The sequence below is a fragment of the Cetorhinus maximus genome, chromosome 20 (assembly GCF_964194155.1).
Source record: "Cetorhinus maximus chromosome 20, sCetMax3.hap1.1, whole genome shotgun sequence".
Lineage (NCBI taxonomy): Eukaryota > Metazoa > Chordata > Chondrichthyes > Lamniformes > Cetorhinidae > Cetorhinus > Cetorhinus maximus.
In genome coordinates this window covers 18,727,213-18,754,094 of record NC_135898.1, presented here as the reverse complement: position 1 = coordinate 18,754,094, position 26,882 = coordinate 18,727,213, and positions in this window count along the sequence as shown.

Sequence of the window (26,882 nt, the reverse complement as noted above, 5' to 3'; positions counted from 1 at the left end):
AGTATATACACATGGGACACAACATCTGTGTAAATTACCTGAGCACACATACAGGACACAACAACTGTGCACAGTGTCTGAGAGCACACACACAAATAGGACACAGAAACCTTGTAAAGCATCTGAGCACACACTCACAGGACACAACAGCTGAACAGTATCTGAGCACACACACACCACACAGGACCCAAAAATTGTGTACAATACCCGAGCACACATACCCAAAGGACACAACAATTGTGTACAGTATCTGAGCACACACACACAGGACATTACAAATATGTACAGTATCTCAGCACACACACATTCAAAGGACACTACCACGGTGTATAGTATCTGAGCACAAACAGGACACAACAACTGTGTACAGTATCTGAGCACACACAATGGACACAACTGCGTACAGTATCTGAGCACACACAGGAGACAAATGTGTCCAATATCGGAGCACACACAGGGCACAACAACCGTGTACACTATCTGAGCAAACACATAGCACACACACAGGACAGAAACAACTGTGTACAGTATCTGAGAACAAATACAGACAGGACACAACAGCTGTGTACAGTATCTGAGCACACACACATCACAACAACTGTGTTCATTATCGGAGCACACACAGGACACAATAACTGTGTACATTGTCTCAGTACACACACAGGACACAACAACTGTGTGCAGTATCTGAACACACACAGGATACAACAACTGTGTACAATATATGAGTACGCACACAACAGGATGCAACAAATGTGTACAGTATCTGAGCACACACACAGGACATTACAAATGTGTACGGTATATCAGCACACACACACTCAAAGGACACAATCACGCTGTAAGGTATCTGAGCACAAACAGGACAGAACAACTGTGTACAGTATCTGAGCACACACAATGGACACAACTGCGTACAGTATCTGAGCACACACAGGAGACAAATGTCTCCAATATCTGAGCACACACAGGGCACAACAACCGTGTACAGTATCTGAGCAAACACACAACACACACAAGACACAACAATTGTGTACAATATCTGAGAAAATATACAGACAGGACACAACAGCTGTGTACAGTATCTGAGCACACATACAGGACACAACAACTGTGCACATTATCGTAGCACACACAGGACACAACAACTGTGTACAGTATCTGAGCACACACACAGGGACAACAACTGTGTACTGTATCTGAGCACTCACACATCACACACACAGGACAAAACAACTGTCTACGTTGTCTGAATACAAATACAGGACAAAACAACTGTGTGCAGTTACTGAGCACACAAGCATGATACAACAACTGTGTACAATATCTGAGTACGCACACAACAGGATACAACAAATGTGTACAGTATCTGAGCACACACACGGGACACAACAACTGTGTCCAGTATCTGAGCATTCTCATACCACACACCCAGGACAAAACAACTTTCTACAGTGTCTGAGGACACAGGCAGGACACAACAACTTTTTACAATATCTGAACACACACAAATGAAACAACAACTGTGTACAGTATTCAATCACACACACACATACACAGGAAACAGCTTTGTACAGTATTTGAGCACACACAGGACATAACAACTGTGTACAGTATCTGAATACACACACACAGGACACAACAACTGTGTACAGTATCTGAGCACAAACACATCACACAAACAGCACAAACAACAGTGTTCAGTGTCTTAGTATATATACAGGACATAACAACTGTGTGCAGTATCTGAGTACACACACAGGACACAACAACTGTGTAAAATATCTGAGTATGCACACAACAGGATGCAACAACTGTGTACAGTATCTGAGCCCACACAAACAGGACACAACAACTGTGTACAGTATCTGAGCACACACACAGGACACAACTATGTAAAGTATCTGAACACACACAGGATAGAACAACTGTGTACATTATCTGAGTACGCATACACACAGGACGCAACAATTGTGTACAGTATTTGAGCACACACACACAGGACACAACAACTGTGTACAGTATCTGAGCACGCACACACAGGACACAACTGGGTACAGATTCAGAGCACACTCAGGACACAACAACTGTGCGCAGTTTCTGAGTGCACACACACAGGCACAACAACTGCGAACATTATCTGAGCACACACACAAGACACAACAACTGTTTCCAGTATCTGAGCATTCACATAGCACACACACAGGACACAACAACTGTGCACAGTATCTGAGCACACAGACAGGACACCACAACTTTGTGCAATATCTGAACCAACACAAATGACACAACAACTGTGTACAGTATTCGAGCACACACACACACCGGATACAGCTGTGTACAGTATTTGAGCACACACACAGGTCACAACAACTGTGTACAATATCTGAACACACACACAGGACACAACAACTGCGTACAGTATCTGAACACACACACACTGGACACAACAGCTGTTTACAGTATCTGAGCACTCACACACAGGACACAACAAATGTGTACAGTATCTGAGCACAAACACATCACACACACAGCACAAAACAACTGTGTTCAGTGTCCCAGTACACATACAGGACATAACAACTCTGTGCAATATCTGAGCACACATAGGATACAACAACTGTGTACAATATCTGAGTATGCACACAACAGGATACAACAACTGTGTACAGTATCTGAGCCCACACAAACAGGACACAACAACTGTGTACAGTATCTGAGCACACACACAGGACACAACTGTGTACAGTATCTGAACACACACACAGGACACAACAACTGTGTACAATATCTGAGTATGCATACACACAGGACACAACAACTGTGTACAGTATTTGAGCACACACACACAGGACACAACTGTGTACAGAATCAGAGCACACACAGGACACAACAACTGTTTGCAATATCTGAGTGCACACACACATACAATGGTCACAACAACTATATACAGTAACTGAGCACACAAACACACAAACAACGCTACAAATGTAGACAGCATCTGAGCACACACACAAAATACACAACTGTGAGCTGTATCTGAGCACACACACCACACAACTGTGCACAGTATCTGAGCAGACACACACAGGACACAACTGTGTACAATATCTGAGCACACACACAGGACACAACAGTGTATAGTATCACAACACACATAAAGGATACAACAACTGTGCGCAGTACCTTAATGCACATGCACACACAGGACACAACAACTGCGAACATTATCTGAGCACACACAGAACACAACAACTGTGTACAGTATCTGAGTATACACACATAGGACACAACAGCTGTGTAAATTACCTGAGCACACACACAGGACACAGCAACTGCGAACATTATCTGAGCACACACAGAACACAACAACTGCGAACATTATCTGAGCACACACACACAGGACACAACTACTGTGTACAGTATCTGAGTATACACACATAGGACACAACAGCTGTGTAAATTACCTGAGCACACACACAGGACACAACAACTGTGTACAGTATCGGAGCACACACACAGGACACAGCAACTGTGTACAGTATCGGAGCACATTCACATACAGGACACAAGAACTGTGTACCGTATCTGAGCATAATCACACACAGGGCAGAACGGTGCACATTATCTGAGTGCACACACACAAACAGGACACAAAAACTTTGTACAGCGTCTGAGCACACACACACAGGACACAACAGCTGAACAGTATCTGAGCACACACACACACACACCACACAGGAAACAAACATTTTGTACAATACCCGAGCATACATACCCAAAGGACACAACAACTTTGTACAGTATCTGAGCACACACAGACAGGACATCACAAATATGTACAGTATCTCAGCACACACACACTCAAAGGACATTACCACGGTGTAAAGTATCTGAGCACAAACAGGACACAACAACTGTGTACAGTATCTGAGCACACACAGGGCACAACAACTTTGTACAGTATCTGAGCAAACACATAGCACACACACAGGACACAACAACTGTGTACAGTATCTGAGAACAAATACAGACAGGACACAACAGCTGTGTACAGTATCTGAGCACACACAGGACACAACAACTGTGTACATTATCGGAGCACACACACAGGACACAACAACTGTGTACATTGTTACAAGTACATACAGCACACAACAACTGTGTGCAGTATCTGAGCACACACACAGGATACAACTACTGTGTACAATATCTGAGTATGCACACAACAGGATGCAACAAATGTGTACAGTATCTGAGCACACACACACAGGACACAACAACTGTGTCCAGTTTCTGAGCATTCACATAGCACACACACAGGACACAACAACTGTGTACAGTATCTGAGAACAAATACAGACAGGACACAACAGCTGTGTACAGTATCTGAGCACACACACACAGGACAAAACAACTGTGTACATTATCGGAGCGCACACACAGGACACAACAACTGTGTACAGTATCTGAGCACACACACAGGGACAACAACTGTGTACAGTATCTGAGAACTCACACATCACACACAGGACAAAACAACTGTGTACATTGTCTGATTACACATACAAGACACAACAACTGTATGCAGTATCTGAGCACACACACAGGATACAACAAATGTGTACAATATCTGAGTAGACACAGAACAGGATGCAACAAATGTGTACAGTATCTGAGCACACACACACAGGACACAACAACTGTGTCCAGTATCTGAGCATTCTCATAGCGCACACACAGGATACAACAACTGTGTACAGTATCTGAGTGCAGACACACATACATACAATGGTCACAACAACTGTGTACAGTAAAGGAGCACACAAACGCACAAACAACGCAACAAATGTGGACAGTATCTGAGCACGCACAAACAAAATACACAACTGTGTACTGTATCTGAGCACACACACCACACAACTGTGTACAGTATCTGAGCAGACACACACAGGACACAACAACTGTGTGCCGTATCTGAGCACACACACAGGATACAACAAATGTGTACAATATCTGAGTACGCACAGAACAGGATGCAACAAATGTGTACAGTATCTGAGCACACACACAGGACACAACAACTGTGTCCAGTATCTGAGCATTCTCATCGCACACACACAGGACACAACCACTGTGTACAGTATCTGAGTACACAGACAGGGCACAACAACTTTGTACAATATCTGAACACACACAAATGATACAACAACTGTGTACAGTATTCGAGCGCACACAAACTCACAGGAAACAGCTTTGTACAGTATTTGAGCACTCAAATACACAGTTGTTGCATGCTGTTGTGTGCATACTCAGATATTGTGCACAGTTGTTGTGTCCTGTGTGTGTTCTCAGATACTGCACACAGTTGTTATGTCCTGCATGTATACTAAGACACTGAACACAGTTGTTTTGTGCTGTGTGTGTGATGTGTGTGTGCTCAGATACTGTACACAGTTGTTATGTCCTGTGTGTGTGTGTGCTCAAATACTGTACAAAGCTTTTTCCTGTGTATGTGTGTGTGCTCAGATACTGTACACAGTTGTTGTGTCATTTGTGTGTTTTCAGACACTGTACAAAGTTGTTGTGCCCTGTGCACAACAGGGACAACAACTGTGTAAAGTATCTGAGCACTCACACATCACACACACAGGACAAAACAACTGTGTACATTGTCTGAATACACATACAGGACACAACTAATGTGTGAGCACACAAACAGGATACAGCAACTGTGTCCAGTATCTGAGCATTCTCATAGCACACACACAGGGCACAACAACTTTGTACAGTGTCTGAAAACACACAAATGACACAACAACTGTGTACAGTATTCAAGCACACACACATACACAGGAAAAAGCTTTGTACAGTATTTGAGCACACACACACAGGACATAACAACTGTGTACAGTATCTGAGCACACGCACATCACACACACAGCACAAAACAACTGTGTTCAGTGTCTTAGTATACATACAGGACATAACAACTGTGTGCAGTATCTGAGCACACACACAGGACACAACAACTGTGCACAATATCTGAGTATGCACACAACAGGATGCAACAACTGTGTACAGTATCTTAGCCCACACAAACAGGACACAACAACTGTGTACAGTATCTGAGCACACACACAGGACACAACTGTGTACAGTATCTGAACACACACAGGATACAACAACTGTGTACAATATCTGAGTACGCATACATACAGGACGCAACAACTGTGTACAGTATTTGAGCACACACACAGGACACAACTGGGTACAGAATCAGACCACCCTCAGGACACAACAACTGTGCGCAGTATCTGAGTGCACACACACAGGCACAACAACTGCGAACATTATCTGAGCACACACACACACAAGACACAACAACTGTTTCCAGTATCTGAGCATTCACATAGCACACACACAGGACACAACAACGGTGTACAGTATCTGAGTACACACATATCACACACACAGCACGAAAAAACTGTGTTCAGTGTCTCAGTACACATACAGTACTTTACAACTCTGTGCAGTATCTGAGCACACACACAGGACACATCAACTGTGTACAATATCTGAGTATGCACACAACAGGATAGAACAACTGTGTACAGTATCTGAGTACACACACACAGGACACAACTGTGTACAGTATCTGAACACACACACAGGACACAACAATTGCATACAATATCAGAGTACGCATACACACAGGACAAAACAACTGTGTACAGTATTTGAGCACACACACAGGACACAACTGTGTACAGAATCAGAGCACACACAGGACACAACAACTGTGTACAGTATCTGAGTATACACACATGGGACACAACATCTGTGTAAATTACCTGAGCACACACACAGGACACAACAACTGTGCACAGTGTCTGAGAGCACACACACAAATAGGACACAGAAACCTTGTAAAGCATCTGAGCACACACTCACAGGACACAACAGCTGAACAGTATCTGAGCACACACACCACACAACTGTGCACAGTATCTGAGCAGACACACACAGGACACAACTGTGTACAGTATCTGAGCACACACACAGGACACAACTGTGTATAGTATCAGAACACACACAGAGGATACAGCAACTGTGCGCAGTACCTTAATGCACATGCACACACAGGACACAACAACTGCGAACATTATCTGAGCACACACAGAACACAACAACTGTGTACAGTATCTGAGTAAACACACATAGGACACAACAGCTGTGTAAATTACCTGAGCACACACACAGGACACAACAACTGTGCACAGTGTCTGAGAGCACACACAAAGAGGACACAAAAACCTTGTAAAGCATCTGAGCACACACACACAGGACACAACAGCTGAACAGTATCTGAGCACACACACACCACACAGGACCCAAAAATTGTGTACAATACCCGAGCACACATACCCCAAGGACACAACAATTGTGTACAGTATCTGAGCACACACACACAGGACATTACAAATATGTAAGGTATCTCAGCACACACACATTCAAAGGACACTACCATGGTGTAAAGTATCTGAGCACAAACAGGACACAACAACTGTGTACAGTATCTGAGCACACACAATGGACACAACAACTGTGTACAGTATCTGAGCACACACAATGGACACAACAACTGTGTACAGTATCTGAGCACACACAATGGACACAACTGCGTACAGTATCTGAGCACACACAGGAGACAAATGTGTCCAATATCGGAGCACACAGAGGGCACAACAACCGTGTACAGTATCTGAGCAAACACCTAGCACACACACAGGACACAACAACTTTGTACAGTATCTGAGAACAAATACAGACAGGACACAACAGCTGTGTACATTATCGGAGCAAACACACAGGACACAACAACTGTGTACATTGTCTCAGTACACACACAGGACACAACAACTGTTTGCAGTATCTTAGCACACACACAGGATACAACAACTGTTTACAATAGAAAAACAGAATTACCTGGAAAAACTCAGCAGGTCTGGCAGCATCGGTGGAGAAGAAATCAGTTAACGTTTCGGGTCTTCATGATCCTTCGGCAGAACTGTGTACAATATCTGAGTACGCACACAACAGGATGCAACAAATGTGTACAGTATCTGAGCACACACACAGGACATTACAAATGTGTACAGTATCTCAACACACACACTCAAAGGACACAACCACGGTGTAAAGTATCTGAGCACAAGCAGGACACAAAAACTGTGTACAGTATCTGAGCACACACAGGAGACAAATGTCTCCAATATCTGAGCACATGCAGGACACAACAACCGTGTACAGTATCTGTGCAAACACACAACACACACAGGACACAACAATTGTGTACAATATCTGAGAACAAATACAGACAGGACACAACAGCTGTGTACAGTATATGAGCGCACACACAGGACACAACAACTGTCTACATTACTGGAGCGCACACACAGGACACAACAATTGTGTACAGTATCTGAGCACACATACAGGACACAACAACTGTGTACAATATCTGAGTATGCACACAACAGGATGCAACAAATGTGTACAGTATCTGAGCCCACACAAACAGGACACAACAACTGTGCACAGTATCTGAGCACACACACACAGGACACAACTGTGTACAGTATCTGAACACACATAGGACACAACAACTGTGTACAATATCTGAGTACGCATACACACAGGACACAACAACTGTGTACAGTATTTGAGCACACACACAGGACACAACTGTGTACAGAATCAGAGCACACACAGGACACAACAACTGTTTGCAGTATCTGAGTGCACACACACATACAATGGTCACAACAACTGTGTACAGTAACTGAGCACACAAACACACAAACAACGCTACAAATGTGGACAGTTTCTGAGCACACACACAAAATACAGAACTGTGTACTGTATCTGAGCACATACACCACACAACTGTGTACAGTATCTGAGCAGACACACACAGGACACAACAACTGTGCACAGTATCTGAGCACACACACAGGACACAACTGTGTATAGTATCAGAACACAGACACAGGATACAACAACTGTGCACAGTATCTTAGGGCACATGCACACACAGGACACAACAACTGCGAACATTATCTGAGCACACACACAGGACACAGCAATTGTGTACAGTATCTGAGTATACACACATAGGACACAACAGCTGTGTAAATTACCTGAGCACACACACAGGAGACAACAACTGTGCACAGTGTCTGAGAGCACACACACAAAGAGGACACAAAAACCTTGTAAAGCATCTGAGCACACACACACAGGACACAACAGCTGAACAGTATCTGAGCACACACACACACCACACAGGACACAAAAATTGTGTACAATACCCGAGCACACATACCCAAAGGACACAACAATTGTGTACAGTATCTGAGCACACACACAGGACATTGCAAATATGTACAGTATCTCAGCACACACACATTCAAAGGACACTACCACGGTGTAACGTATCTGAGCACAAACAGGACACAACAACTGTGTACAGTATCTGAGCACACACAATGGACACAACTGCGTACAGTATCTGAGCGCACACAGGAGACAAATGTGTCCAATATCGGAGCACACACGGGGCACAACAACCGTGTACAGTATCTGAGTAAACACATAGCACACACGCAGGACACAACAATTGTGTACAGTATCTGAGCACACACAGGACACAACAACTGTGTACATTATCGGAGCACACACAGGACACAACAACTGTGTACCTTGTCTCAGTACACACACAGGACACAACAACTGTGTGCAGTATCTTAGCACACACACAGGATACAACAACTGTGTACAGTATTCGAGCACACACACACACTGGAAACAGCTGTGTATAGTATTTGAGCACACACAGGTCACAACAATTGTGTACAGTATCTGAATACACACACAGGACACAACAACTGTTTACAGTATCTGAGCACCCACACACAGGTCACAACTACTGTGTACAGTATCTGAGCACACACAGCATAAAACAACTGTGTACAGTGTCTCAGTACACATACAGTACATAACAACTGTTTGCAGTATCTGAGCACACACAGGACACACCAACTGTGTACAATATCTGAGTACGCATACACACAGGACGCAACAACTGTGTACAGTATTTGAGCACACACACACAGAACACAACAACTGTGTACAGTATCTGAGCGCACACAAACAGGACACAACAACTGTGTACAGTATCTCAGCACACACACAGGACACAACTGTGTACACTAAATGAACACACACACAGGACACAACTGTGTAAAATATCTGAGGATACACACATGACACAACAACTGTGTACAGTATCTGAGTATACACACAAAGGACACAACAACAGCGAACATTATCTCAGCACACACAGGACACAACAACTGTGTACATCATCTGAGTATACACACATAGGACACAACAGCTGTGTAAATTACCTGAGCACAGACAAAGGACACAACAACTGTGTACAGTATCGGAGCACACACACAGGACACAGCATCTGTGTACAGTATCGGAGCACATTCACATACAGGACACAAGAACTGTGTACAGTATCTGAGCACAATCACACACAGGACTAGATAGGTGCACATTATCTGAGTGCAAACACACACACAGGACACAACAGCTGAACAGTATCTGAGCACACACACGCCACACAGGACACAACAATTGTGTACAATACCCGAGCACAAATACCCAAAGGACACAACAACTGTGTACAGTATCTGAGCACACACACAGGACATTACAAATATGTACAGTATCTCAGCACACACACACTCAAAGAACACTTCCACGGTGTAAAGTATCTGAGCACAAACAGGACACAACAACTGTATACAGTATCTGAGCACACACAATGGACACAACTGCGAACAGTATCTGAGCACACACAGGAGACAAATGTGTCCAATATCGGAGCACACACGGGGCACAACAACCGTGTACAGTATCTGAGCAAACACATAGCACACACACAGGACACAACAACTGTGCACAGTATCTGAGAACAAATACAGACAGGACACAACAGCTGTGTACAGTATCTGAGCACACACAGGACACAACAACTGTGTACATTATCGGAGCACACACAGGACACAACAACTGTGTACCTTGTCTCAGTACACACACAGGACACAAAAACTGTGTGCAGTATCTTAGCACACACACAGGATACACCAAGTGTGTACAGTATTCGAGCACACACACACACACCGGAAACAGCTGTGTACAGTATTTGAGCACACACACAGGTCACAACAATTGTGTACTGTATCTGAATACACACACACAGGACACAACAACTGTTTACAGTATCTGAGCACCCACACACAGGACACAACTACTGTGTACAGTATCTGAGCACACACATCACACACACAGCCCAAAACAACTGTGTACAGTGTCTCAGTACAGATACAGTACATAACAACTGTGTGCAGTATCTGAGCACACACAGGACACACCAACTGTGTACAATATCTGAGTATGCAAACACACAGGACGCAACAACTGTGTACAGTATTTGAGCACACACACACAGAACACAACCACTGTGTACAGTATCTGAGCGCACACAAACAGGACACCACAACTGTGTACAGTATCTGAGCACACACACAGAACACAACTGTGTACACTAAATGAACACACACACAGGACACAACTGTGTACAATATCTGAGGATACACACATGATACAACAACTGTGTACAGTACCTGAGCACACACACACAGGACACAACTGTGGACAGAATCAGAGCACACACAGGACACAACAACTGTGCGCAGTATCTGAGTGCACACACACAGGCACAACAACTGCGTACATTATCTGAGCACAAACACAGGACACAACAATTGGGTACAGTATCTGAGCACACAAACACACATACAATGGTCACAACAACGTTGTACAGTAACTGAGCACACAAACACACAAACAAAGCAACAAATGTGGACATTATCTGAACACACACACAAAACACAAAACTGTGTACTGTATCTGAGCACACACAGCACACAACTGTGTACAGTATCTGAGCATACACACACAGTACACAACAACTGTGTACCGTATCTAAGCACACACACACAGGACACAACTGTGTACAGTATCGGAACACACACAGGATAGAACAACTGTGCACAGTATCTGAGTGCGCACACACACACAGGACACAACAACTGCGAACATTATCTGAGCACACACAGGACACAACAACTGTGTACAGTATCTGAGTATACACACAAAGGACACAACAACAGCGAACATTATCTGAGCACACACACAGGACACAACAACTGTGTACATCATCTGAGTATACACACATAGGACACAACAGCTGTGTAAATTACCTGAGCACACACAAAGGACACAACAACTGCGTACAGTATCGGAGCACACACACAGGGCACAGCAACTGTGTACGGTATCGGAGCACATTCACGTACAGGACACAAGAACTGATAACAGTATCTGAGCACAATCACACACAGGACAGATAGGTGCACATTATCTGAGTGCAAACACACAGACAGGACACAACAACTGCGCACAGTGTCTGAGCGCACACACACAAATAGGACACAAAAACTTTCTACAGTATCCAAGCACACACACACAGGACACAACAGCTGAACAGTATCTGAGCACACACTCGCCACGCAGGACACAACAATTGTGTACAATACCTGAGCACAAATACCCAAAGGACACAACAACTGTGTACGGTATCTGAGCACACACACACAGGACATTACACATGTGTACATTATCTGAGCACACACACACTCAAAGGACACAACAACTGTGTACAGTATCTGAGCACACACAATGGACACAACTGCATACAGTATCTGAGCACATACAGGAGACAAATGTGTCCAATATCTGAGCACACACAGGGCACAACAACCGTGTACAGTATCTGTGCAAACACACAACACACACAGGACACAACAATTGTGTACAGTATCTGAGAACAAATACAGACAGGAAACAATAGCTGTATACAGTATCTGAGCACATACACACAGGACGCAACAACTATGTATATTATCGGAGCGCACACAGGACACAACTGTGTACAGTATCTGAGCACACACAGGGACAATAAATGTGTACAGTATATGAGCACTCACACATCACACACACAGGACAAAACAACTGTGTATATTGTCTGAGTACACATACAGGACACAACAACTGTGTGCAGTATCTGAGCACACACACAGGGCACAACAATTGTGTACAATATCCGAGCACACACACCCAAAGGACAAAACAACTGTGTACAGTATCTGACCACACACACACAGGACATTACAAATGTGTACAGGATCTCAGCACAAACACACTCAAAGGATAGAACCACGGTGTAAAGTATCTGAGCACAAACAGGACACAACAACTCTATACAGTATCTGAGCACACACAAAGGACACAATTGCGTACAGTATCTGAGCACACATAGGAGACAGATGTGTCCAATATCTGAGCACACACAGGGCACACCACCGTGTACAGTATCTCAGCAAACACACAACACACACAGGACACAACAATTGTGTACAGCATCTGAGAACAAACACAGACAGGACACAACAGCTGTGTACAGTATCTGAGCACACAAACACATGACACAACAACTGTGTACATTATCGGAGCACACGCACAGGACACAACAACTGTGTACAGTATCTGAGCAAACACACGGGGACAACAACTGTGTACAGTATCAGAGTACACATACAGGACACAACAACTGTGTGCAGTATCTGAGCACACACACAGAACATAACAACTGTGTACAATATCTGAGTATGCACACACAGGACACAACAACTGTGTCCAGTATCTGAGCATTCACATAGCACACATACAGGACACAACCTTAACAGTATCTCAGCAAGAAGAGGACACAACCACTGTGTACTGTATCTGAGCACACACAGGACACATCTGTGTACAATATTTCATAGACACACACAGACAGGACACAACAACTGTGTACCGTATCTGAGCACACGCACACAGTACACAACTGTGTACAATATCTGAGCACACAAATCCCAATCAGGACACAACAACTTTCTACAGGATCTGAGCACACACACATACAGGACCCAACAACTGTGTACAGAATCTGAGCACACACACAGGACACAACAACTGTATACAGTATCTGAGCACACACAGGACACAACTGTGTAAAATATCTGAGCATACACAGGACACAACTGTGTTCGGCATCTGAGCACACACACACTCAGTACACAACTGTGTAAAGTATCTGAGCACACACACCACACAGGCCACAACAATTGTGTAGTGTATCTGAGCACACACACAAGACATAACTGTCTACAGTATCTGAGCACACACAGGACACAACTGTGTACAATATCAGAGGACACACACAGGAGACAACAACTGTGTACAGTAACTGAGCACAAACAGGACACAACTGTGTACAATATATGAGCACACATACACAGGACACAAAAACTGTCTACAGTCCCTGAGCACACACACACATAAAGGACACAACAACTGTGTACACTATCTAAGCACACACAGGACACAACAACTGTGAACAGTATCTGAGCACAAACACACACACAGGACACAACAACTGTGTACAGTAGCTGAGCACATACACAGGACACAACAACTGTGTTCAGTATCTGAGCACACACAGGATACAGCAACTGTGTACAGTATCTGATCACACCCACACACAGGACACAACAACTGTATGCACTATCTGGGCTCACACAGGAAACAACAACGGTGTACATTATCTGAGCACACATGACACAAATGTGTACAGTACCTGAGCAGACACGGGATACAACTGTGTACAATATCTGAGCACACACACATAGACGATATAAAAACTGTGTACAGTATCTGAGCACACACACAGGACAAGACAACTATGTACGGTATTTGAGCACACACACACAGGACACTACTGTGTACAATATCTCACCACACAGAGGACACAACAACTGTGTACAGTATCTAAGCACACACAGGAAAGAACTGTGTACAATATCCGAGCACACAAACACAGGACACAACAACTGTGTACAGTATCTGACACAACACACACAAACGTACAGGACACAACTGTGTACAGTATCTGAGCGCAAACAGGACCCAACTACTGTGTACAGTATCTGAGCACACACACGCAGGACACAAGAAACTATGTACGGTAGCTGAGCACACACACAGGACACAACAACTGTGTACAGTATCTGAGCACACACAGGGCACAACAGCGGTGTCCACTATCTGAGCAAACACACACGCAGGACACAATAATTGTCTACAGTATCTGAGCACACACACACAAATACAGGACACAACAATTGTGTACCGTATATGACACCGCACACACGTACAGGACACAACAACTGTATACAGTGAGCAGAAACAGGACACAATAACTGTGTACAGTATCTGAGCACGTGCACAACACACACACAGGACACAGCAACTGTGTACACTTTCTGAGCACACACACACAAGAGACAACAACGGTGTACAGTATCGGAGCACACACAGCACACAACTGTGTACAGTACCTGAGCACACACAGGACACCACTGTGTACAATATCCGAGCGCGCACAAACACATAGGGGATATAACAACTGTGTACAGTATCTGAGCACACACACAGGACACGACAACTGTGTTACGTATTTGGGCACTCACACACACAGGAGACAACTGTGTACAGAATCTCAGCACACAGAGGACACAACAACTTTATACAGTATCTGAGCACACACAGGACACATCTGTGTACAATATCTCATGGACACACACAGACAGGACACAACAACTGTGTACAGTATGCGAGCACACACAGGACACAACAACTGTGTACTGTATCTGAGCATACACATCACACAGGGCACAAAAACTGTGTATTGTATCTGAGCACACACACGCAGGACACAACAACTGTCTACAGTATCTGAGCACACACACAGGACACAACAACTGTGTACGGTATCTGAGCACACATACAGGACAAAACTGTGTACAGTATCTGAACACACACAAGACACAACTGTGTACAATATCTGAGTACACACACAGGACACAACAACTGTGTACAGTATCTGAGCACACACACAGGACACAACAACTGTGTACGGTATCTGAGCACACATACAGGACAAAACTGAGTACAGTATCTGAACACACACAAGACAGAACTGTGTACAATATCTGAGTAGACACACAGGACACAACAACTGTGTACAGTATCTGAGCACACACAGTACACAGCTGTGCACAATATCTGAGAACACACACAGGACACAATAACTGTGTACAGCATCTGAGCACGCACACGTACAGGGCACAACAACTGTGTACAATATCTGAGCACACACAGGACACAACAACTGTGTACTTCATCTGAGCACACACAGGACACTACAACTGTGTACAGTATCTGAGCACACACACGTAGGACACAACAACTGTGTACATTTCCCGGTCACACACAGGACACAACAACTGTGTACAGAATCTGAGCAGACACACAGGAGACAACTGTGTACAGTATCTCAGCACACACAGGACACAACTGTGTACAATATCTGAGGACATACTCAGACAGGACGCAACAGCTGTGTAGACTATCTGAGCACACAGACAATACACAACTGTGTGCAAAATATGAGCACTTACACACCACACAAACAGGACACAACAACTGCATACAATATCTGAGCACACACACACATACAGGACACAACAACTGTGTACAGCTCTGAGCACACACACACACAAACAGGACACTACAACTGTGTACAGTATCTGAGCACACACAGGACACAAAAACTTTGTACAGAATCTGAGCACACACAGGACACAAAAACTTTGTACGGAATCTGAGCACACACACAGGACACAACAACTGTGTACAGAATCTGAGCACACACAGGACACAACTGTGTACAATATCTGAGAACACATACACGGGACAGAACAACTGTGTACAGTATCTGAGCACACACATACAGGACACGACAACTGTGTACAGTATCTGAGCACACATAGGACACAACAACAATGTGTACTGTATCTGAGGGCAGACATAGGACACAACTGTGTTCAGTCTCTGAGCACACACACGCTGGACACAACCACTGTCTACAATATATGACTACACACACACAGGCCAGAACAATTGTGTACAGTTTCTGAGCACACACACAGGACATAACTGTGTAGAGTATCTGAGCACTCACAAGACACAGCGGTGCACAATATCTATGGAAACACACACGACACAACAACTGTGTACAGTATCTGAGCACACACAGGACACAACTGTGTACAATATCTGAGCACACACACACATGACACAAGAGCTGTTTACCGTATCTGAGCACACACACACACATACAGGACACAACAACTGTGTACAGTATCTGAGCACACACTAGACACAACAACTGTATTCAGCATCGGAGCACACACGCTGGACACAACAACTGTGCACGCTAGATGAGCACACACACAGGACACAACAACTGTGTACATTATCTGAGCACACACAGGACACAACTGTGCACAGTATCTGAGCGCACACAGGACACAACTGTGTACAATATCTGAGCACACACACAGGATGCAACAACTCTGCATGGTATCTTAACACTCACACAGTATAGAACTGTGTACAGTATCCGAGCACACACACACCACACAAACAGGACACAACAACTGTATACAGTATCTAAGCACTCACACCACACATGACACCAACAACTGTGTACAGTATCTGAGCACAAACACACAAGGACACAGCAACTGTGTACCGTATCTGAGCACATCCACAGGACACAAAAAATGTGTACAGTATCTGAGCACAAACACACAGGACACAGCAACTGTGTACCGTATCTGAGCATATCCACAGGACACAACAACTGTGTACAATATCTGAGTACAGACGCAGGACACAAAAACTGTGTATATTAACTAAGCACACTCACAGGACACATCAACTGTGTACAGTATCTTAGCACACTCTGGACACAACAACTGTGTACAGTACCTGAGCACACACAGGACACTGCTGTGCACAATATCTGAGAACACACACAAGACACAACAACTGTGTACAGCATCTGAGAACACACGAACACATACAGGACACAACAACTGTGTACAGTATCTGAGCACACACATGACACAAAAACAGGGTACAGAATCTGAGCACACACACAGGACACAACAACTGAGTGCAGTATCTGAGCACACACCCAGAACACAACAACTGTGTGCAATATCTGACTATGCACACAATAGGATGCAACAACTGTGTACAGTATCTGAGCATTCACATAGCTCACACAGGACACAACTTTGTACAGCATCTCAGCAAGAAGAGGACACAACAACTGTATACAGAATCTGAACACACACAGGACACAACTGTGTACATTGTCTGAGCACACACACGTAGGACACAACAACTGTGTATATTTCTGGTCACACACACAGGACACAACCACTGTGTACTGTATCTGAGCACACACAGGACACATCTGTGTACAATTTTTCATGGACACACACAGACAGGACACAACAACTGTGTACCGTATCTGAGCACACGCACACAGTACACAACTGTGTACAATATCTGAGCACACAAATCCCACACAATCAGGACACAACAACTTTCTACACTACCTGAGCATACACACATACAGGACCCAACAACTGTGTACAGAATCTGAGCTCACACACAGGACACAACAATTGTATACAGTATCTGAGCACACACAGGACACAACTGTGTAAAATATCTGAGCATACACAGGACACGACAACTGTGTTCGGCATCTGAGCACACACACACAGTACACAACTGTGTACAGTGTCTGAGCACACACACCACACAGGCCACAACAACTATGTACTGTATCTGAGCACACACACAGGACATGACTGTCTACAGTATCTGAGCACACACAGGACACAACTGTGTATAATATATGAGGACACACACAGGAGACAACAACTGTGTACAGTATCTGAGCACACACAGGACACAACTGTGTACAATATATGAGCACACATACACAGGACACAAAAACTGTCTACAGTCCCTGAGCACACACACACACATAAAGGACACAACAACTGTGTACACTATCTTAGCACACACAGGACACAACAACTGTGAACAGTATCTGAGCAGAAACACACACACAAGACACAACAACTGTGTACGGTAGCTGAGCACACACACAGGACACAACAACTGTGTTCAGTATCTGAGCACACACTGGACACAACAACTGTGCACAGTATCTGATCACACCAACACGCTGGACACAACAACTGTATGCACTATCTGGGCACACACAGGACACAACAACGGTGTACATTATCTGAGCACACATGACACAAATGTGTACAGTGTCTGAGCAGACACGGGGCAGAACTGTGTATAATATCTGAGCACACACACATAGACGATATAACAACTGTGTGCAGTATCTGAGCACACACACAGGACAAGACAACTATGTATGGTATTTGAGAACACACAAGACACAACTGTGTACAATATCTCACCACACAGAGGACACAACAACTGTGTACAGTATCTGACACAACACACACAAACGTACAGGACACAACTGTGTACAGTATCTGAGCACACACAGGACACAACTGTGTAAAATATCTGAGCATACACAGGACACGACAACTGTGTTCGGCATCTGAGCACACACACACAATACACAACTGTGTACAGTATCTGAGCATACACCGGACACAAAAACTTTGTACGGAATCTGAGCACACACAGGACACAACAACTGTGTACAGAATCTGAGCACACACAGGACATAACTGTGTACAATATCTGCGAACACATAAACGGGACAGAACAACTGTGTACAGTACCTGAGCACACACACACACAGTACACCACGACAGTGTACGGAATCTTAGCACACAAACAGTAGACAACTGTTTACAGTGTCTGAGCACGCACACACCACACAGGACACAACAACTGTCTACAGTATATGAGTACACACAGGCCAGAACAATTGTGTACAGTTTCTGAGCACACACACAGGACATAACTGTGTAGAATATCTGAGCACTCACAAGACACAACTGTGCACAAAATCTATGGAAACACACACGACACAACAACTGTGTACAGTATCTGAGCACACACAGGACACAACGGTGTACAATATCTGAGCACACATACACATGACACAACAACTGTTTACCGTATCTGAGCACACACACACATACAGGACACAACAATGGTGTACAGTATCTGAGCACACACTAGACACAACAACTGTATTTAGTATCTGAGCACACACGCTGGACACAACAACTGTGCATGCTAGATGAGCACACACACAGGAAACAACAACTGTGTACAGTATCTGAGCACACACAGGACACAACTGTGTACAGTATCTGAGCACACACAGGACACAACTGTGTACAATATCTGAGCACACACACAGGATGCAACAACTCTGTATGGTATCTTAGCACACACACAGTTTAGAACTGTGTACAGTATCCGAGCACACAGACACCACACAAACAGGACACAACAACTGTATACAGTATCTAAGCACTCACACCACACGGGACACAACAACTGTGTACAGTATCTGAGCACAAACACACAAGGGCACAGCAACTGTGTACCGTATCTGAGCACATCCACAGGATACAACAAATGTGTACAGTATCTGAGCACAAACACACAGGACACAGCAACTGTGTACCGTACCTGAGCACATCCACAGGACACAACAACTGTGTACAATATCTGAGTACACACGCAGGACACAACAACTATGTACATTAACTAAGCACACACACAGGACACATTAACTGTGTACAGTATCTTAGCACATTCAGGACACAACAACTGTGAACAGTATCTGAGCACACACAGGACACTGTTGTCCACAATATCTGAGAACACACACAGGACACAACAACTGTGTACAGTCCCTGAGCACACACACACACATAAAGGACACAACAACTGTGTACACTATCTAAGGACACACAGGACACAACAACTGTGAACAGTATCTGAGCACAAACACACACACAGGACACAACAACTGTGTACGGTAGCTGAGCGCACACACAGGACACAACAACTGTGTTCAGTATCTGAGCACACACAGGACACAACAACTGTGTACAGTATCTGATCACACCAACACGCAGGACACAACAACTGTATGCACTATCTGGGCACACACAGGACACAACAATGGTGTATATTATCTGAGCACACATGACACAAATGTGTACAGTATCTGAGCAGAAACGGGACACAACTGTGTACAATATCTGAGCACACACACATAGACGATATAACAACTGTGTACAGTATCTGAGCACACGCACAGGACAAGACAACTATGTACGGTATTTGAGCACACACAGGACACAACTGTGTACAATATCTCACCACACAGAGGACACAACAACTGTGTACAGTATCTGAGCACACACAGGAAACAATTCTGTACAATATCCGAGCACACAAACACAGGACACAACAACTGTGTACAGTATCTGACACAACACACACAAACGTACAGGACACAACTGTGTACAGTATCTGAGCACACACAGGACACAACTGTGTAAAATAACTGAGCATACACAGGACACGACAACTGTGTTCGGCATCTGAGCACACACACACAGTACACAACTGTGTACAGTATCTGAGCACACACACCACACAGGCCACAACAACTGTGTAGTGTATCTGAGCACACACACAGGACATGACTGTCTACAGTATCTGAGCACACACAGGACACAACTGTGTATAATATCTGAGGACACACACAGGAGACAACAACTGTGTACAGTATCTGAGCACACACAGGACACAACTGTGTACAATATATGAGCACACATACACAGGACACAAAAACTGTCTACAGTCCCTGAGCACACACACACACATAAAGGACACAACAGCTGTGTACACTATCTAAGCACACACAGGACACAACAACTGTGAGCAGTATCTGAGCAGAAACACACACACAAGACACAACAACTGTGTACGGTAGCTGAGCACACACACAGGACACAAAAACTGTGTTCAGTATCTGAGCACACACTGGACACAACAACTGTGTACAGTATCTGATCACACCCACACACAGGACACAACAACTGTATGCAGTATCTGGGCACACACAGGACACAACAACGGTGTATATTATCTGAGCACACATGACACAAATGTGTACAGTATCTGAGCAGACACGAAACACAACTGTGTACAATATCTGAGCACACACACATAGACGATATAACAACTGTGTACAGTATCTGAGCACACACACAGTACAAGACAACTATGTACGGTATTTGAGCACACACAGGACACAACTGTGTACAACATCTCACCACACAGAGGGTACAGTATCTGAGCACACACAGGAAACAACTGTGTACAATATCCGAGCCCACAAACACAGGACACAACAACTGTGTACAGTATCTGACACAACACACACAAACGTACAGGACACAACTGTGTACAGTATCTGAGCGCAAACAGGACACAACTACTGTGTACAGCATCTGAGCACACACAGGACACAACTGTGTACAATATATGAGCACACACACACAGGATACAACAGCTGTGTACAGTATCTGAGCACCCACACAGGCACTACTGTGTACAGTATCTGAGCACGCAAACACACACAAGGCACAACAACTGTGTATAGTATCTGAGCACACACAGGACACAACTGTTTACAATATCTGAGAACACACACAAACATACAGGACACAACAAATGTGTTCAGTATCTAAGCACGCACAGAACACAACAGCTGTGAACAGTATCTGAGCAGATACACACAGGACACAACAACTGTGTATGATATCTTAACACACACACAGTACACAACTGAGAACACACCACACAAACAGGACACAACAACTGTATATAGTATCTGGGCACACACACCAAACAGAACAGAACAACTGTGTACAGTATCTGAGCACACAGACAGAGGACAGAGCAAATGTATGCCGTATCTGAGCACACACACAGGACACAACAACTGTGTACAGTATCGGAGCACACACACAGGACACAACAACTGTGTACAGTATCGCAGCACACACACACAGTACACAATTGTGTACAGTATCTGAGCACACACACACCACTCAAACAAGACAAAACAACTGTATACAGTTTCTGATCACACAAACCACGCAGGATAAAAGAACTGTGCACGGTATCTGAGCACACACACAGGACACAACAGTGTACAGTATCTCAGCACACAGAGGACACAACAACTGTGTACAGTATCTGAGCACACACAGGATACAACTGCGTACAGTATCTGAGAACACACACGTAGGACACGACAACTGTGTACATTTCCTGGTCACACACACAGGACACAACAACTGTGTACAGAATCTGAGCACACATATAGGAGACAACTGTGTACAGCACCTGAGCACACACAGGACACAACTGTGTACAATATCTGAGGACACACACAAACAGGACGCAACAAATGTGTAAAATATCTGAGCACAGACACAGTACACAACTGTGTACAATATATGAGCACATATATACCACACAAACAGGACACAGCAACTGCATACAATATCTGGGCACACACATACAGGACACAACAACTGTGTACAGTATCTGAGCACACACAGGACATAACAACTGTGTACAGTATCTAAGCACACAGACAGGACATAACTGTGTACAGTATCTGAACACACACAGGATACAACTGTGTACAATATAGGAGTGCACACGCAGGACATAACAACGGTGTACAGTAACTCAGCACACACACAGGACACAACAACTGTGTAAAGTATCTGAGCACACACAGGACACAGCTGTGCACAATTTCTGAGAACACAAACAGGACACAACAACTGTGTACAGCATCTGAGCACATACACACACATACAGGACACAACAACTGTGTACAGTATCTGAGCACACACAGGACACAAAAACTGTGTACAGAACCTGAGCACACACACACAGGAGACAACAACTGTGTATAGTATCTGAGCACACACAGGACACAGCTGTGCACAATGTCTGAGAACACAAACAGGACACAACAACTGTGTACAGTATCTGAGCACACACAGGACACAACAACTGTGTACAGAATCTGAGCACACACACAGGATACAACAACTGTGTACAGCATCTGAGCACACACACAAACAGGACACAACAACTGTGTACAGTATCTGAGCACACACAGGACACAACAACTCTGTACAGTATCTGAGCACACGGACACCACAACAGTGTACGGAATCTTAACACACAAACAGTAGACAACTGTTTACAGTGTCTGAGCACGCACACCCATACAGGACACGACAACTGTGTACAGTATCTGAGCACACACAGGACACAACAGCTGTGTACAGTATCTGAACACACAAACACACAGGACACAACAAATGTGTACAGATTATTAGCACACATACAGTACACAACTGCGTACAGTATCTGAAATGCACTCACCACACAAACAGGACACAACAACTGTATGCAGTATCTGAGCACAAACACTACACAGGACACAACAAATGCATACAGTATCTGAGCACGCACACAGGACACAGCAACTGTGTACCGTATCTGAGCACAGCCAAAGGAAAAAACAACTGTGTACAGTATCTGAGCTCACACACAGGATACAACTGTGTACAGTATCAGAGCACACACAGGACACAACAACTGTGTACGGTATATGAGCACACACAGTACACAACTGTGTACAATATCTGAGCACACACACACCACAAACAGGATACAGCAACTATATACAGTATTTGATCACACACACCACACAGGACACAAAAACTGTATACTGTGTATGAGCATACACACAGGACACAACTGTGTACAGTATCTGAGCACACACGCACAGGACACAACAACTGTGTACAGTATCTGAGCACACAGATGGGACATAACTGTGTACAGTATCTGAACACACACAGGACACAACTGTGTACAATATCTGAGCACACACGCAGGACTCAACAACTGTGTACAGTAACTGAGCACACAGACAGGACACAACAACTGTGTACAGTATCTGAGCACACTCAGGACACAACAACTGTGTACAGCATCTGAGCACACACACACACATACAGGACACAACAACTGTGTACAGTATCTGAGCACACACAGTCAACAAAAACTGTGTACAGAATCTGAGCTCACACACTGGACACAACAACTGCGTACAGCATCTGAGCACACAGAGGACACAACTGTGTACAATATCTGAGAACACATACACAGGACACAACAACTGTGTACAGCTCTGAGCACGCACACACACAAACAGGACACAACAACTGTGTACAGTATCTGAGCACACACAGGGCACAACAACTGTGTACAATATCTTAGCGCACTCAGGACACAACAACTGTGTACACTATCTCAGCACACACAGGACACAGATGTGCACAATATCTGAGAACACACAGGACACAACAACTGTGTATAGCATCTGAGCACACACACACATACAGGACACAACAACAGTGTACAGTATCTGAACATACACAGTCAACAAAAACTGTGTACAGAATCAGCACACACACACACATACAGGACAGAACAACTGTGTACAGTATGTGAGCACACACACAGGATACAACAGCTGTGTACAGTATCTGAGCACACACACAGGCACTACTGTGTACAATATCTGAGCAGGCACACACAAGGCACAACAACTGTGTATATTATCTGAGCACTCACAGTACACAACTGTGTACAATAACTGAGAACACACACAAACATACAGGACACAACAAATGTGTTCAGTATCTGAGCACACACAGGACACATCAGCTGTGCACAGTATCTGAGCAGACACACACAGGACACAACAACTGTGTACGATATCTTAACATACACACAGTACACAACTGTGTACAATATCTGAGAACACAACACACAAACAGGACACCACAACTGTATACAGTATTTGGGCATAGACACCAAACAGGACAGAACAACTGTGTACAGTATTTGAGCACACACACAGAGGACAGAGCAACTGTATACCGTATCTGAGCACACACACAGGACACAACAACTGTGTACAGTATCGGAGCACACACACAATACACAACTGTGTACAGTATCTGAGCACACACACACCACTCAAACAAGACAAAACAACTGTATACTGTTTCTGAGCACACAAACCACGCAGGATAAAAGAACTGTGCACGGTATCTGAGCACACACACAGGACACAACAGTGTACAGTATCTCAGCACACAGAGGACACAACAACTGTGTACAGTATCTGAGCACACACAGGACACAACTGTGTACATTATCTGAAACACACACGTAGGACACGACAACTGTGTACATTTCCTGGTCACACACACAGGACACAACAACTGTGTATAGAATCTGAGCACACACACAGGAGACAACTGTGTACAACATCTGAGCACACACAGGACACAACTGTGTACAATATCTGAGGACACACATAGACAGGACGCAACAAATGTGTAGAGTATCTGAGCACAGACACAGTACACAACTGTGTACAATATATGCGCACATGCATACCACACAAACAGGACACAACAACTGCATACAATATCTGGGCACACACATACAGGACACAACAACTGTGTACAGTATCTGAGCACACACAGGACATAACAATTGTGTACAGTATCTAGGCA